The sequence below is a fragment of the Megalobrama amblycephala genome, linkage group LG1, assembly GCF_018812025.1.
Source record: "Megalobrama amblycephala isolate DHTTF-2021 linkage group LG1, ASM1881202v1, whole genome shotgun sequence".
NCBI classification, from domain to species: domain Eukaryota; kingdom Metazoa; phylum Chordata; class Actinopteri; order Cypriniformes; family Xenocyprididae; genus Megalobrama; species Megalobrama amblycephala.
In genome coordinates, this window is record NC_063044.1 from 8,529,364 (window position 1) to 8,544,528 (window position 15,165).

Consider the following 15,165-nt stretch of genomic DNA (forward strand, 5'->3'; position numbering starts at 1 on the left):
ACCACTTTCCCGAGGTAAGCCAGTGTAGCCCGAGCAAACTCACATTTTGCCAAGTTTACAGTGAGCTTAGCCTTGGACAAACGCTTCAATACAGCATGAACATGTTTAATATGAGTGCCGCAGCTATCACTAACATAGCACAGTGTTCAATCTGTAAATGCATAAATAAAAAGATATTTTTTTGAGTCTTGATTTCAATGTGGCTACTGTTGGAGCACACCTGATCTCTTCTGGAAGCTGGTTCCAGCTGCGGCTGGCTTAACAGCTAAAAGAAGACTCTCCCTGCTTTGAGTGAACCCTTGGTATTTCTAAGTGACTTGATCCTGATGATCTGAATGATCTGTTAGGTTTATATTCTATGAGCATATCTGCAATGTATTGATGTCCTAGACCATTGAGTGATTTATAAACAAGTAACAGTACTTTAAAATCAATTCTAAATGCAACTGGAAGCCAGTGCAAGGACCTGAGGACTGGTGTGATGTGTTCATGTTTTCTGGTTCTGCTCAGAGTCCTAGCAGCAGCGTTCTGTACGAGCTGCAGCTGTCTTATGGTCTTTTTGGGAAGGCCAGTGAGGAGCCCATTACAATAATCCACCCTGCTGGTGATGAAAGCATGAACAAGTTTCTCTAAGTCTTGACTGGAGACAAAGCATCTAATTCTTGCAATATTTTTGAGATGATAATATGCTGATTTTGTTACTGTCTTTACATGGCTACTGAAACTCATGTCTGACTCCAAAATCACGCCAAGATTCCTGACTTGATTTTTAGTTTTTTGACCCCTAGAGTGAAGGTATGTGTTCACTTTGAGAACTTCATCTTTGTTTCCAAATGCATTGACTTCAGTTTTGTCTTTGTTTAACTGAAGGAAGTTTAGGCACATCCAATTTTTAATTTCATCAATGCACTGGCACAGGGAGTTAACGGGGCTGTAGTCGTTAGGTGATGGTGCTGTAGTCGTTAGGTGATAGGGCTAGGTAAATCCGGGTGTCATCTGCGTAGCTGTGATATGCAATTTGGTTCTTTCTCATTATTTGGCTCAGTGGCAGCATATATAGGATGAACAGGAGGTGTGCAAATATTGAACCTTGAGGGACTCCGCATGTCATGGATGTCCACTCAAGTTTAGTGTGCATTAAGGGCACTGCACTTGGGTATTTTTAAGACATGGGACGGTCATGCGCATTTCCTGTTGCGTGCACAAACTCTCAAGTGGCCAAAACCGCAAGTGTGGTTATTCAGACAAGGCAATCCCATGTGCTTAGCACACTACTTCCTGCCCAATACTTCTTCTCTATCCCCTTTTAGGCAGTCAGTCAACGACTATTGATCACCCCCTACTGATCGGGTTAGCTATAACATACGAAAGCTACTGGGAACTAATGTGACAGAAAAACTGTTACAAAAGATAGACATAAATTGTTATAGAGCTTTTACTATTGAACGAGAAGTGACCGTACACAGTAGGAAAATGTGTATTCAAACACATTATAGTCAACAAGTACTTACTACCCAATTTGGAAGCTGGTAAAGGGCCCACGCAGTCAATGATAAGATGTTCAAAAGGTTCGCCAACAGGAACTTCTTCATCACTGCCCACAAGAGACACGTAGCCCTCTGTAATGAAAGGAGAATACACAGATAAACAGTTAGTATTCACTTTTTGCTTTACACAATTCTCATCATTATTAGAGGGAACTGAGGCCACAAAAGCAGCTGATTTAGGAGGCTTATGAACTTCACGTCTTGCCTTCTCCTCAAGTACAGGACAATCTGCTTTCCAGTGCCCCTATTCCCAACAGTAGTTACATGACTTATACAAATCAGACCTCCCAATAGGAACATAGCTAGACTTAGAAGGAAAACTATTCAGAGATGTACTTGACCGCGCTTTATTTACGTCTCCCCGTGAACACCAATTGACAAAACTACCTCTGTGAGTGAGTACATAATCGTCAGCCCATGCTGTTGCTTCCTCAGGTGAATTAACTTTAAGTTCATTAATATATGTGGCAATATTATCAGGAACAGAGACTTTAAATTGTTCCAATATCATCAGTTGAACCAAATCATCTATCAAGAGCAGTATACCAACGAGGAAAGTATTTTCTCAAATTGTGTACAAACTCCAAATGAGACTGCCTGAGTTCCTTCTTACACGCCCTGAAACGTTGACGATATGCTTCAGGCACACATTCGTAAGCTTTTAACACCACCAATTTAATTCTCTCATAATCTTGACAATCTTCACTACTCAAAGCGGAAAAAACTAGCTGTGCTTTTCCGGTCAACACACACTGCAACAATAGCAGTAAAAGACGTTAACACTAAACAAATCCAAACGGACGAGCCCCCATTTGTTACAAATGGGGGCTCTTCTTTGTGCCAAAAAGGCACAAAGAAGTTACCCAGAACTCAATGCGGCGTGATGTCAGATTTGTATTCTCTATAATGTCAGAAACTGACATTATAAATGGAGATAGAACAGGTATAGTTTAGGTATTGTTTTGAATTTTGCATAATAGGTCCCCTTTAAAGACTTGAAAGATAACTTTCTACATATTTTACTATTTTTAGACTCAAATTAATAGTATATATATATATATATATATATATATATATATATATAACACTATGTTTTTATTAAACAAATTCACAATGACTTTGACATTTAATGTGTTTCAACTCGGACACATTATGAACTCATACAACCTTTATAACATGTTTGTATCATATTTATCACTGTTAGATTTCAGTGCACTTCTTTGATTGTAGACAATGCAGCGTCTGAACAGGACTTTTATTTTGGAGTGACGACATGACGTCATAAGACTGCGCCGCGATCCTGCATCTGCTGTGATTCTGCTGAAGAAAGGTTTGTTTTAAGAATTTTTTGATCGATAGAAACAGTACAGTGATTAATAGTTGTGTGTTTTGTTTTAAACAAGCGATGGTAAATTAGTTTATTTACTATTAAATGTTTATTTATTTATCTAACTGTAATGAAGGATATTTGTGTGAGTAAAGCTCATCCACTGATGAGAAACAGTAAACCTGCGTCTCATTTCTCTCTCTATATATATATCATAAATCAGTTTATCATGAACACGAGTTCAGTCTCTGGAGAGTAATGATGGAGAAACTGAACTTTTCAACTCCGAGTCAATTGAATCAAACACTTTGAGAAATGATTCAGTGAATCACGACACGTGCTGCTCAAACGGTGAACATGAACGAGAACAACAAACACTAACAAACTAACTAAACATGTTTTCATCAGTCATAAATCAGTTTATCATGAACACGAGTTCAGTCTCTGGAGAGTAATGATGGAGAAACTGAACTTTTCAACTCCGAGTCAATTGAGTCAAACACTTTGAGAAATGATTCAGTGAATCGTGTGCATGTGAACAGTGCACAAATGAAAACAACAGAAACACTAACAAACAACCTAAACATGTTTTCATCAGTCGTAAATGCCTAAATATTAAGTCTGTTAATTTGCAGTGTTAGTTTTTAGTGTGTTTTTAAAAAAAAAATCATGTTAGACCATTAACTCTGTTAATTATTCTCTTCTTAAAGATGGCGTTTATTAAAGATGAAGAGAGTGAAGACATGAAGATGGTGTTTATTAAAGAGGAAACTGAAGACGTGTTTATTAAAGAAGAGACTGAAGACATAAAGATTGAAGAAACATTCAGAGTGAAACATGAAGATACTGAGGAACAAACAGGTTGGTTTTATTCTCAAAGCTGAATTTGATCATTATTAAAATGTCCAGCTCTACAGAAATAGAGAATATACAGAAGTATAATCAGGGTTGGGCAAAAATACATCAAAATGTATTTTAAAATAAAATACCAAATACCTTAATTTTAAATGTATCAAAATAAACTACAAAATACAGCAGCCACACCATGTATCAAACTACTGTATTTTTGTATTTTGAAAATACTAATACATACTTTTACAAGGAAGCATGACATTTCTTCGCAAACCTTCCATCAGCTGGCCCGTTTGATCTATCTCTTCACCATTACACTGACTCAGCTGATTAAGTAAACAATGTTTGATAGTGACAGCTTTTCTCTGCAATAAATCTGACATATGAAACTAGTTAAAGGGACAATATGTACAGTAAGATTTTTGGATTAAAATATTTAAAAACCTCTAGAACAATGTTATATATTTTGTTGACTTGTGTACTTATATTATCCCAAATGTTTCCAAGAATTATTAAATCCAGAGAAATAAGCAATTTTAAACAGGACACAGGCCGTGTCTGTGCGTCGCCTATCAATTAAATCATACCGTCAATTTCCAGTTTTATTTAGTAGAAACCATGGAAACAAAGACGATTTATATTCCTCATCTGTCTAATAAAACATATTATATGTTTTATTAGACAAATGAGGAACTGTTTGGATTCATTCATCAACAGAAAACTATACGTTATATAGCTTCTTGTTTAAATCTCGTTTTCTTGTTTTACCGCGAGTACCATGTTTTACCATGATTAATATCGATCTAGCTTACTGCAGTGTGCAACAAGTGTCTCATAGCAGCTGCTGAGCGAACACACAGAGTAGCATTATAACAACTTTCAACAATCAAATGTATCTAATATGATAGCACACATTACCCCACATACGACCGAAAAAAAGCGGAAGCAGCGACTGTGGCATAATAAAAGTTCCTGCTCTCGAGGCTCGTCTCTCATTAACATTCGCTCCAGCTGCCTCGTTCAGCTCCAACATTAAACGGTAACGTATTTATTTCACAAAATCAAGGATAAGTGACTGAATAAGCGACCTCTAGCAGTGAAAATTTACATATTGTGGCTTTAACAGATCAGATACTCATATATGCCTGTGATCTCGCAGATGAAGGTTAGTTTTAAAGTAACCAACAGTTTAATGTTTGTGAATGACTCGCTAATAATTGTATCCTAATTTAGTTACTTGGTGTTTGGTAACAAAGGGCCTACTTTGCATCAGCAACACTGACTCACTGACTCACAAGTCATTCATAAGACGACAACTGATGGCACCTGTATTAATAGCAACTAGATTCTAACTAATTAATCATTTGAATGTTAATCATAGATATAGGGGGCTGCTGCTCGGTATAATAGTTTAAGAACATTATGTAAATTAGTCAACTATTTTAGCCTAAGCTACTAAAACCAAAATCTAAACTTTACATCTGTTCTGAACTCAACGAGTCTGGGCAAACTATTGCGCAAGCACCAATCAGAGGTTGCATTTTTATGATGTCATCATGTAGACTTCTTACAAAGTATTTTACAGTATTTTAAAAATACAAAACAATAAAGTATTTTGATACAAAATACAAAGCCATTTTCATCAACTCTATCAAATACAAATTACAAAATACTATTTTGTATTTGAAATACGTATTCCCTGAGTATAATTTTACAGAAAAGTGTCCGAATTCACTCCTTCAAGTGGACTTACTGTAGAACTAGAGCACTGATCACATTCACACCTGTTTCCCAACAGTGACACTTTATAAGCTGCTTTACTTCATTTTAATGTCCATAATGTCAACAAGCGATGGCAACATTAGTTTGCGGTGGCAGCAAGACTATTTAAAAAAAGACCATAAACAACGTAACTTTGTCTGTTCCTCATCCTACGAAGTTGACCAGCGCCACCTCCTGGATTGATGATATGAAACAATGGCCAGCAGTCACATATGTTGACATATTCAATTATCTTGTTTTGTCTGAGGGTGTAGACGGCGAGGAGCTAAGAAATTATAAAAGCATGGAAGCATACAATTACCTACAGAGTAATAAAATTTTAAGAATTCTTTGTCACAATCATCAGCAGTTCACGTTCCTAAAAGCGGAGGTAGAGCCGAGTCAGGCTTGAAATAAACCCAATCACATCACGTGGGTTATGTTACAAAATAATGTAGTAGTGGAAACTGCTGGATGCTCCTGCGTAATTGACACAAAACCAATTTTTGAATTAAAAAATAGTCCAGTGATACCAATGTATCGGAGCAGACAGATGACACTAAGAGCTTAGAACCCCATCAGCCACATGGGAAGAACTTTGACTTGAAGTAAATGTGAAGCATTTTACAACAAATACATAGAAATGAACAGGGACCAGGCAGCTGAATTGGATATTCAAACACAAAATCAGAGCTTGTCAGAGGTCTGGCATAGTGCAAGACAGATAAGGATCACTGCTAGTTCAGCTAAAGGTGTACTAGTATGAGTTACAACAAATCCTGATAAATTCATGAGAGAGCATCTCTTCCCTACCTTTTTAGGGTAATGCGGCTACGAAGTATGGGAGTGAGAACGAGGCAATCCCCTAAAGAAGGAGAGTGATTGGGGATAACAGATATAAAATGTTGCATATATACAAAATTTATATTTGTTATTTGTCTATGATGCTGTCAACACCCTAAAAAATGTCAGAGAAAAAAATGTCACAAAGAATAATAGGCTAAATATCACAGAGAAAAATAGGTTAAAGGTGCCCAAGAACGTTCTTTCACAAGATGTAATATAAGTCTTAAGGTGTCTCCTGAATGTGTCTGTGAAGTTTCAGCTCAAAATACCCCCTAGATTTTTTTTAAATTCATTTTTTTAACTGCCTATTTTGGGGCATCATTAACAATGCACTGATTTACACTCGGCGCCGCCCCCTTAAATCACGTGCTCCCTGCCACACGAGCTGTCGACTATATTACAGCGCATTTACAAAGTTCACACAGCTAACATAACCCTCAAATGGATCTTTACAAGATGTCGTCATGCATGCTGCATGCATGCTTCGAATTATGTGAGTAAAGTATTTATTTGGATGTTAAAGTTTTATTCTGAGTGAATTTGAGGCTGTCCTCCGTGGCTAACGGCTAATGCTACACTGTTGGAGAGATTTATAAAGAATGAAGTTGTGTTTATGAATTATACAGACTGCAAGTGTTTAAAAATGAAAATAGCGACGGCTCTCTTGTCTCCGTGAATACAGTAAGAAACGGTGGTAACTTTAACCACATTTAACAGTACATTAGCAACATGCTAACGAAACATTTAGAAAGACAATTTACAAATATCAGTAAAAATATCATGATATCATGGATCATGTCAGTTATTATTGCTCCATCTGCCATTTTTCGCTGTTGTTCTTGCTTACCTAGTCTGATGATTCGGCTGTGTGCAGCTCCAGACGTTAATGGCTGCCCTTGTCTAATGCCTTTTATAATGTTGGGAACATCATGGGCTGGCATTATGCAAATATTGGGGCGTTCACCCCGACTGTTACGTAACAGTCGGTGTTATGTTGAGATTCGCCTGTTCTTTGGAGGTCTTTTAAACAAATGAGATTTATATAAGGAGGAGGAAACAATGGGGTTTGAGACTCACTGTATGTCTTTTCCATGTACTGAACTCTTGTTATTTAACTATGCCAAGGTAAATTCAATTTTTGAATCAAGGGCACCTTTAAATTAAATAGCCTTTAACATGTCACTCAAAACTATAGGCTAAGCCAAAAGAAATCTTATCGGGTCCCGCGGAGAGCCACGGGAATGCAGACCTCTACTGTAATGCTTTTTAAGGGTAGTGGATGAATTCATTGCTGGACGACTCAAACTGAATGACAAATACCTAAATATTGTCAAAAAACCTGAAACTACTGGTACAAACAAAGACTAACAAGAGGTGTTTTTTTTAAAAGTGTACAGATCCTGACATGTAAGATGAAAAAAATGTTCTGGTAATCTGTCATCTGTTTTCAAAATTTTGGATTTATTTTATATTTCCTTGTTTACAGGTTTTGCGTTTTGTATTGAATGTTTTTTAGACTAATTTAAAAAGTGTATGTACAAAGTACCCAAAAATATATATATTGGGAGAGATTTTTTTAAGAATTAAAAATGTCAAGTATTGTGATTAAATACATATGTACAAATTTCACCACATACAACAGTTTGAGCATTAATTATCTGCTTCACGGATCAGGTTACCATGCAAATTTACTAAAGCTGCACATAAACAGAGAATTTTATCAATCTTTGGCATAAGAGTGATAGGCAAGGTTTGAGACAACACCTTGTACACTTTCAGTCTCCTAATTGCACGTTCATCGTGTATCCGTACATTTGCAATCCTGCGACTGCATGTGACTTTTTCTTCTGTCAGCTGTTTTGTTGGCGAAGTGAGGAATTATCAAGTTGACTTGTCTTTCATTCAACAAGTCTCTAATCAAAAAACCCTATCCACCATCACTGCATCTCCCAGTTTAAAGTATTCAAGAATACCAAAGTCACACGTGATAGATTTGTCACTACAGCGGCCCCCATATGCTGCTGATATAAACATTACTAGACCACAAGGTGCAATAGCCACTAAATATTTAATAGTGTTGCAAGCATAGTAGTGATTCAGACTTTGAGTCCAGGTTCCTTGGCTTTTGGATTTCATTTTCACTGCAGTCTAAGATACAAGTAAACTTGGGATAATACAGCTTAAATGCCTCTGGTGTTGTGGCCCTTATTGTTTCTTTATTGTTTCAATATTTTTGCAAATATTGGGGGCGTACATATTAATGATCCCGACTGTTACGTAACAGTTGGTGTTATGTTGAGATTCGCCTGTTCCTCTGAAGTCTTTTAAGCAAATGATATTTACATAAGAAGGAGGAAACTGGTGTTTGAGACTCACTGTATGTCATTTCCATGTACTGAACTCTTGTTCAAAGTCAATTTTCCATTCGATGGCACCTTTAAGGGTCTGCACACTTGGGTAAACTCTTTACAAGAACAAGACCTCTTTGACAAAAGGGAACAGAATAAAAACACAACTTCCTTATATCCATTAAAAAATAGTGCCTGGTTGACACTCAAAGTGGAGCTTAAATTTGAGTTCAAGTCAGACTCATTTAAATGATTCATCATACTGAATCAAACTACATACGATTTTGTGAGTGAGAATGGTTCATTTAAAGAGCCGATGCTAAAGTCATATGTTAAATGAATCAAACTCCTCTTGTTGTCCAATCTGAATCAGGCAGTGAAAACAACGCAACGCGTACACTTATGCTACAAGTTAACATTCAAGTGCTGAAGGAAAGGCTGGTTTCTTAAAGATGTTTAAGCACGCATAAAAACACAGTATCTATATCATAAGCCGTATTTTGATTAATTCTGCTGACCTAGTAGCACTTTAGCCTTGTAAATAACGTTAGTGAATAGACTCACATTGGTCCAGACAAGTTTGTCATCTTCTCTTCTTTCTTAATGGATGATCGTATCCAAGCCAAAGTTCAGGATGAGGATTTTCCATTGTTGGTTGTCTGTCCACAAAATGGAATGAACATACATGGATGTTACGTGGCAGTAATTTCAAATTAAGTGCAGCGAGCCATTGTCTTTTGGCATCTTGGCATCATCGTTGGTTGGCATCTTGTGCAATTTAAATGGTTTTGGACATTTACATTCCGCTTTTGTTGTTGGCTTGTGGTCGTAACACTCATCTTCCATAAGTTTTTTGAGCTTTCTGTAGCTGTTGTGACAACCTTTAACAGCACAAATTCTCCCAGAACCTATTCGCCATCACTAGGAACGTCGTCTAGCTGATAACAATTACTAAACGGAAGCTCAGAGCATCCTACCAGAAGTAAATCACCAATATGGCGCCCCCCATGGAGAAGTGAGGAAAAAGGTGGATTGTTTAGCCTTGTATCCAACCTTGTCTCCGTGTTCCTTGCCGTGCCTGTGTTTTTGAACCTGGACTGTTTCCTTGTTTATCATCGTTTGCTTCCTGCCTAGACATTTGCCTGTGTTTGGATTACTGTTTTGCCTTGCCTTCTTGTATCTGTTTGCTGGTGTTTGACCCTCTGCCTGTATGACTACGCTCATCCTATTAATAAAGCCTGTGCGTGGATCTCCAACTCCGTTGTCCCGTCCCATACGTTACAGAATAGTCAGCCAAACCAAGATCCAGCACCCTTTATGAGCGTTTCCAGTCCAACCATGGATCCAGTCGACCAGCTACTACGTCTTTGGCAAAGAGACTTATCCATTGAGGAATATGTTCATCAATTCTGTGAGTTATGTTTCAAGTTCCATTTGATGATGTGGCTTTAAAGGACATTTTTCGATTTGGCCTAAATGAGCCCAAAAAATCCTGGTTTCCATAAGGGAAGTTCAGTTGCAGTCTAAGAGACTTTATGGACTATGCCTTAATTTTGTGTGGTCCTTCGTTCACTGTGGGAGTCGCGGAGGAACACAACATTACTTCTATGCCTTTAATGGTGGCTGCGCTAGAACCCACTCACAAAATGTTGGCCATCACAACACCAAATCAAGTCACAGTTGATCTTGCTGAGCCAAATCAAGTCAGAGTTGATCTTCCTGAGCCAAGTCAAGTCACAGTTGATCTTCGTGAGCCCAGTCAAGTCACAGTTGATCTTCGTGAGCCCAGTCATGCCACAGTTGATCTTCATGAACCTCATCAAGTCACAGTTGATCTTCGTGAACCTCGTCACATCTCAGCAGACCCTCCAGAGTCTTGTCACTTCTCAGCGGACCTTCCAGAGCCTCATCACGTCTCAGCAGACCTTCCAGATCCTTGTCATGTCTCAGCAGACCTCCCAGAGCCTTGTCATGTCTCAGCAGACCTCCCAGAGCCACTCATCTCCGCTGATCTTCCAGAGTCACGTCTCCTCTGATCGTCTAGAGTCATGTCCCATCTCTGCTGATCGTCCAGAGTCATGTCACGTCTCTGCTTATCGTCCAGAGTCACGTCACTTCACGTCTCCGCTGATTGTCCAGAGTCACATCACCTCTCTGCTGATCTTTCAGAGCCTTTTGTCTTGCCCACAATACATATTTGGTTCTCCATCTGCTAATAAATTGCCTCTTAAATGATTTAGATCTTGACTACATGCTCTGAGTAGTACTGTACAATAAGAATGTTGTTTTTCCATAACTTGGAAATGATGCAGTGTTTTGCATAATGGATTACCAATGCAATGGGTTACCTAAATAAATGAGGACATTGTCTGCATATAGTGAAATGTGATGACTGGTTCCACATATTGTGATTCGGTTGATTTATCTATGCGTATTGTCTGTGCCAGTTGCTCAAGAGAAAGTGCAAAAAGAAACGGACTTAGAGGGCATCCCTGTCGAGACCCTCTGGCTATATCAATCAATGAAGAACAAGTTGTCACACCATGGCTGTGGTATTTGCATACAACACCTTGATCATATGAATGTAAGAGGACCCCAAAGCCATGACCTTCAACACAGACCACAGATATGGCCATTCCAGACGATCAAAGGCTTTCATAGCATCTAGAGAACGGACCACAGCAGGCAGAGTCAATGAAGAAGTGCCATGTATTATATGAAGTAATCTTCTAACATTATCAGATGCTAACCTAGTTCTAATGAAACCTGTCTGGTCACAATTGACAAGCTTAGTCATGACCGGCTAAAGCCTTTGTGCAAGAAATTAAGCATAAATTTTCAGATCAGCTTTAGTAGGGACAAAGGCCTATAACTTGAGCAATCATTAGGGTCCTTGTCCTTTTTGAGCAAGAGGGAAATAACTGCAATATTCACATCTCTAGAAAAAAGACCCTCTTTCGACAGCGACTTGAATCATATCAAAAAGTAGAGGGCCCAGTCTGTCCCAGAAGGCTGTGTAAAATTCTGGGGGAATTCCATCTAACATAGGGGATTTACCTCTACACATTTTGGAAGCAGCCTCTTTAAGCTTATCTATGGTAATTAGGGTATCTAATTTTAGAGAGTCTTCCTCAGATAGCTTGGGAAGACGTATTTTGTTTAGAAAACTTTTACAAGTATCCTGGTTATGTGATACCTCTGAGCTATATAATTCAGAGTAAAAACTGCGAAAAGTATTATTAACCTGTGAGGGTTCATCTTTTGACCTAATAGCGCTGATATCTGAAAAATCCTCAATCTAAGGGCTAGTAAATGGCTGGGTCTAGCCCCATTAAAATAGTACAACTGCTATGTTCTATGAATTAAAAATTCTGCACGCTGCTTTAAAATGTATTATTATTAATTTATTAATGCATTTATTTCTTTTTCACAAGATCAAATTGAAGCCTTACATCCTCATCATAACTTTGTTGTAACAGAACATCTTGAGCTGAGAGTTTAGATGCTGTAATCTATATGATTAAGCTTTCCGTAAACTGGAAGCATAACATACAGTAAAATTCCTAATAAACCCTTTGATAACATCCCAGAGTATCCTCGGGTCATCAACTGAACCTTTAATTACATTAACAAAGTCTGTTAGTTCACTTGAAAACTTAGTTTTGAATGCTTCATCTCAGAGAAGCATGGTGTTGAAACGCCATCTAGGGCCCAAACTGGATTAGAGTTAAACAAAACAGAAGTAATCACTGCCTTATGGTCGGAAAATGCCACTGGCAATAAGTTAACATTAACAATATTATGAAACAAACCTCTAGAAGAAAAAATAAAGTCAATACGAGAGAAAGATTTGTGACTAAATGATAAATGGGTGTAGTCTTTAACATCAGGATTTATTATACGCCAAAGATCCACCACCCCGGTATCATTGATCCAGGAACGTAAGCCTCAGAAGCACATTTTTGATCTAATTTTTTGGAGTTTCCCGACCTATCAACTGAACAGTCAACAACAGCATTAAAATCAGTGCCAATAATGAATTTGAAGCCAGAAAGCTCCAGAAGTACCTTGGTGATTTGTTCATTAAATTCTTTTTCAAAAGTATTAGGAGCATAAATTGAAACTAAGGCAACATCTCTTTTTTTCTATATGAATTTTCGCAACTGATAATCTACCTTTGCTATCTGCCAAAGTATCCAACAGCTTAAAGCGCAGATTACGCTGACATATAATCGCCACACCTTTAGATTTATTTGAAGCTGAGGAGCAAGCAAGAAAAATGGACTACTATGCTATGTTTGCACAAAAAGTCCATAGTAGCAGCTCATTTCACTGGACTATTTAGGCCCCTTCAACTTGACACCAACAGCCATTTAAGAAGTGATAAAAAGTTAAATAAAGTAGAAAAGTAAACTATACATAGGAGTAAAAGACGGGAAGGAGAGGGGATTTTGATCTCTGGATCTCTCTATGTCTAAAACTCCTGAGGTACAAAAATGAAAAACTGGGATCTGTTTATCATTCAAAAACGCAGAGAGAAGAAAAATACACGCCTGCTCAATATCCTAGCTTAAATCAAAAATCAAAAGCTTCATGGCAAATAAAGGTTTATACATAAATAAACTCTCCCGTATTTTTGCCGGCCACCCATCATTAGTCATATAAATCATGTCATAGAACATACACGGATCATAAAGAAAAAAGACAAACACTCATTGAAAAACTGAAGATAAGAGTTCACATATGCTTTGGCATCTTTCGGGTCTCTGAAAGTTTTCTGAATGCCATACGCCTTGAAGACCAACACGGCCATTAAGTTTATTTGTAAGCGAATGCCTTTCTTAATTAGTTCCGCACAGATCGGGTTGAAGGCTATCCTCGCAGGGCGAACTGTAGGAGGAATGTCAGGAGTGATACAGAGAAGTTGATCCTCGTATTGAAGCTGGCCTTTGCGTCTAGCTGTGGTCAGAATTGTAGCAACATCTCTGGAGCGATGAATCTTGATAATAGGGCGAAAGCGACCATCTGTAGGCGTACCAAGCCCTCGGTGTGCGCGTTCATTATTTCCGTCTAATGTCACTAGTGTGATCTCTCTGTACCGTGCCCTGGCCCGGTTTGAAAAGGCACGGTTGGATCAGGCTTGGACATGGTACGGATGAAGTGAGGTCACAACCGGAGTACAGAATGGCTATTACAATTGTGTGTGCTATGTCTCACATCATTAAAACAACAAATCTTCTTTTACTTATTGAATAGTAAAGCACTTTTCAGTGATGAACAGGAATTGTAGTTTGCAAATTCCTCCATCAATGTCAGCAATCTTCTAACAAGCTGATGATCTTAACCAGATTGGAAAAATAAAGGATACATACAAAATGTGCAGTGGTGGGTCCCTTTGGACCAGGTTTGAAAGCCACTGGTGTAATGAGTATAAGTCTATAGATGGGATGGGCAACTCTGGTCCTGGAGGGACACTATTCTACAGAGTTTAGCTCCATCCCTGATCAAAGACACCTGCAAAATTTAACCCAACCCCATTATTTAATCGTAAAGGCTGATTTTCTGTGTCAGACCTACGCCGGAGCCTCTGCACCGTAGGCTATGCGTCTGTTATCATTTATACTTCTGCGTCATTGTCCGCGTCGACGTGCATCCAGACCACTGGTAGGCAGTGTCCATGGTCATGTTGAGTATCAAGGCCAAAGCCAAAGAAGAAGCAGCTTGTCATGTACGTTGTCAGAGAAGCTTACAAATAGAGGGGGCAGAGAAACAGCAAATCAGCAAACTAATCATAGGGCTTGTGGTCCGTGTAGAATTGACGCATTGTTACATTTTCGAAGAGGTGCACATCAGGCTACATTGTAGTCTATGTGTGGCACTCACAGCCTACGCCATACCTACAGGGTACACGCAACACAGAAGTATAAATCAGCCTTAAATCTACAGGAATGCTTGAAAATCAAGGGCAGGTGTATTTGATTAGGGATGAAACTTGGCTCTGCAAAAGAGTGGTCCTCCAGTACCAAAGCTGCCCATCCCTGATTCATAAGATAGGATAGGGTATAGATCATACATGTTGATTTTTATGCTTTAAATGTCTAAATTGTTTTATGTCTATTTCTTCCCTAGACCTAATGGCACTGAAAGAGGTGAGTCATGAACAAAAAGGAGCTCAAAAGACAGAAACTAAAAGTGGAAAGACTTTTAATCAACATAGAAACCTTCAAGTCCACTTGAGAGTTCACACTAGAGAGAGTCCCTTCACTTGCCAACTGTGTGGAAAGAGTTTCACACATAAAGACAAGCTTAAAGTCCACATGAGAATTCACACTGGAGAGAAACCTTTCACCTGCAAACAATGTGGAAAGAGTTTCACACAAAATGGAAGCCTTAAAGTCCACATGAGAATTCATACTGGAGAGAAGCCTTACACCTGCCAACAGTGTGGAAAGAGTTTCAATGAGAAAGGAAGCCTTAAAGTCCA

At 38.4% G+C, this 15,165-nt stretch overlaps 1 pseudogene; it reads left to right on the forward strand.

The window, feature by feature from the left end:
• Positions 1-3,679: 3,679 nt before the first annotated feature.
• The window catches only part of LOC125250569, a 43,895-nt pseudogene continuing 32,409 nt past the window's right edge, over positions 3,680-15,165 (forward strand).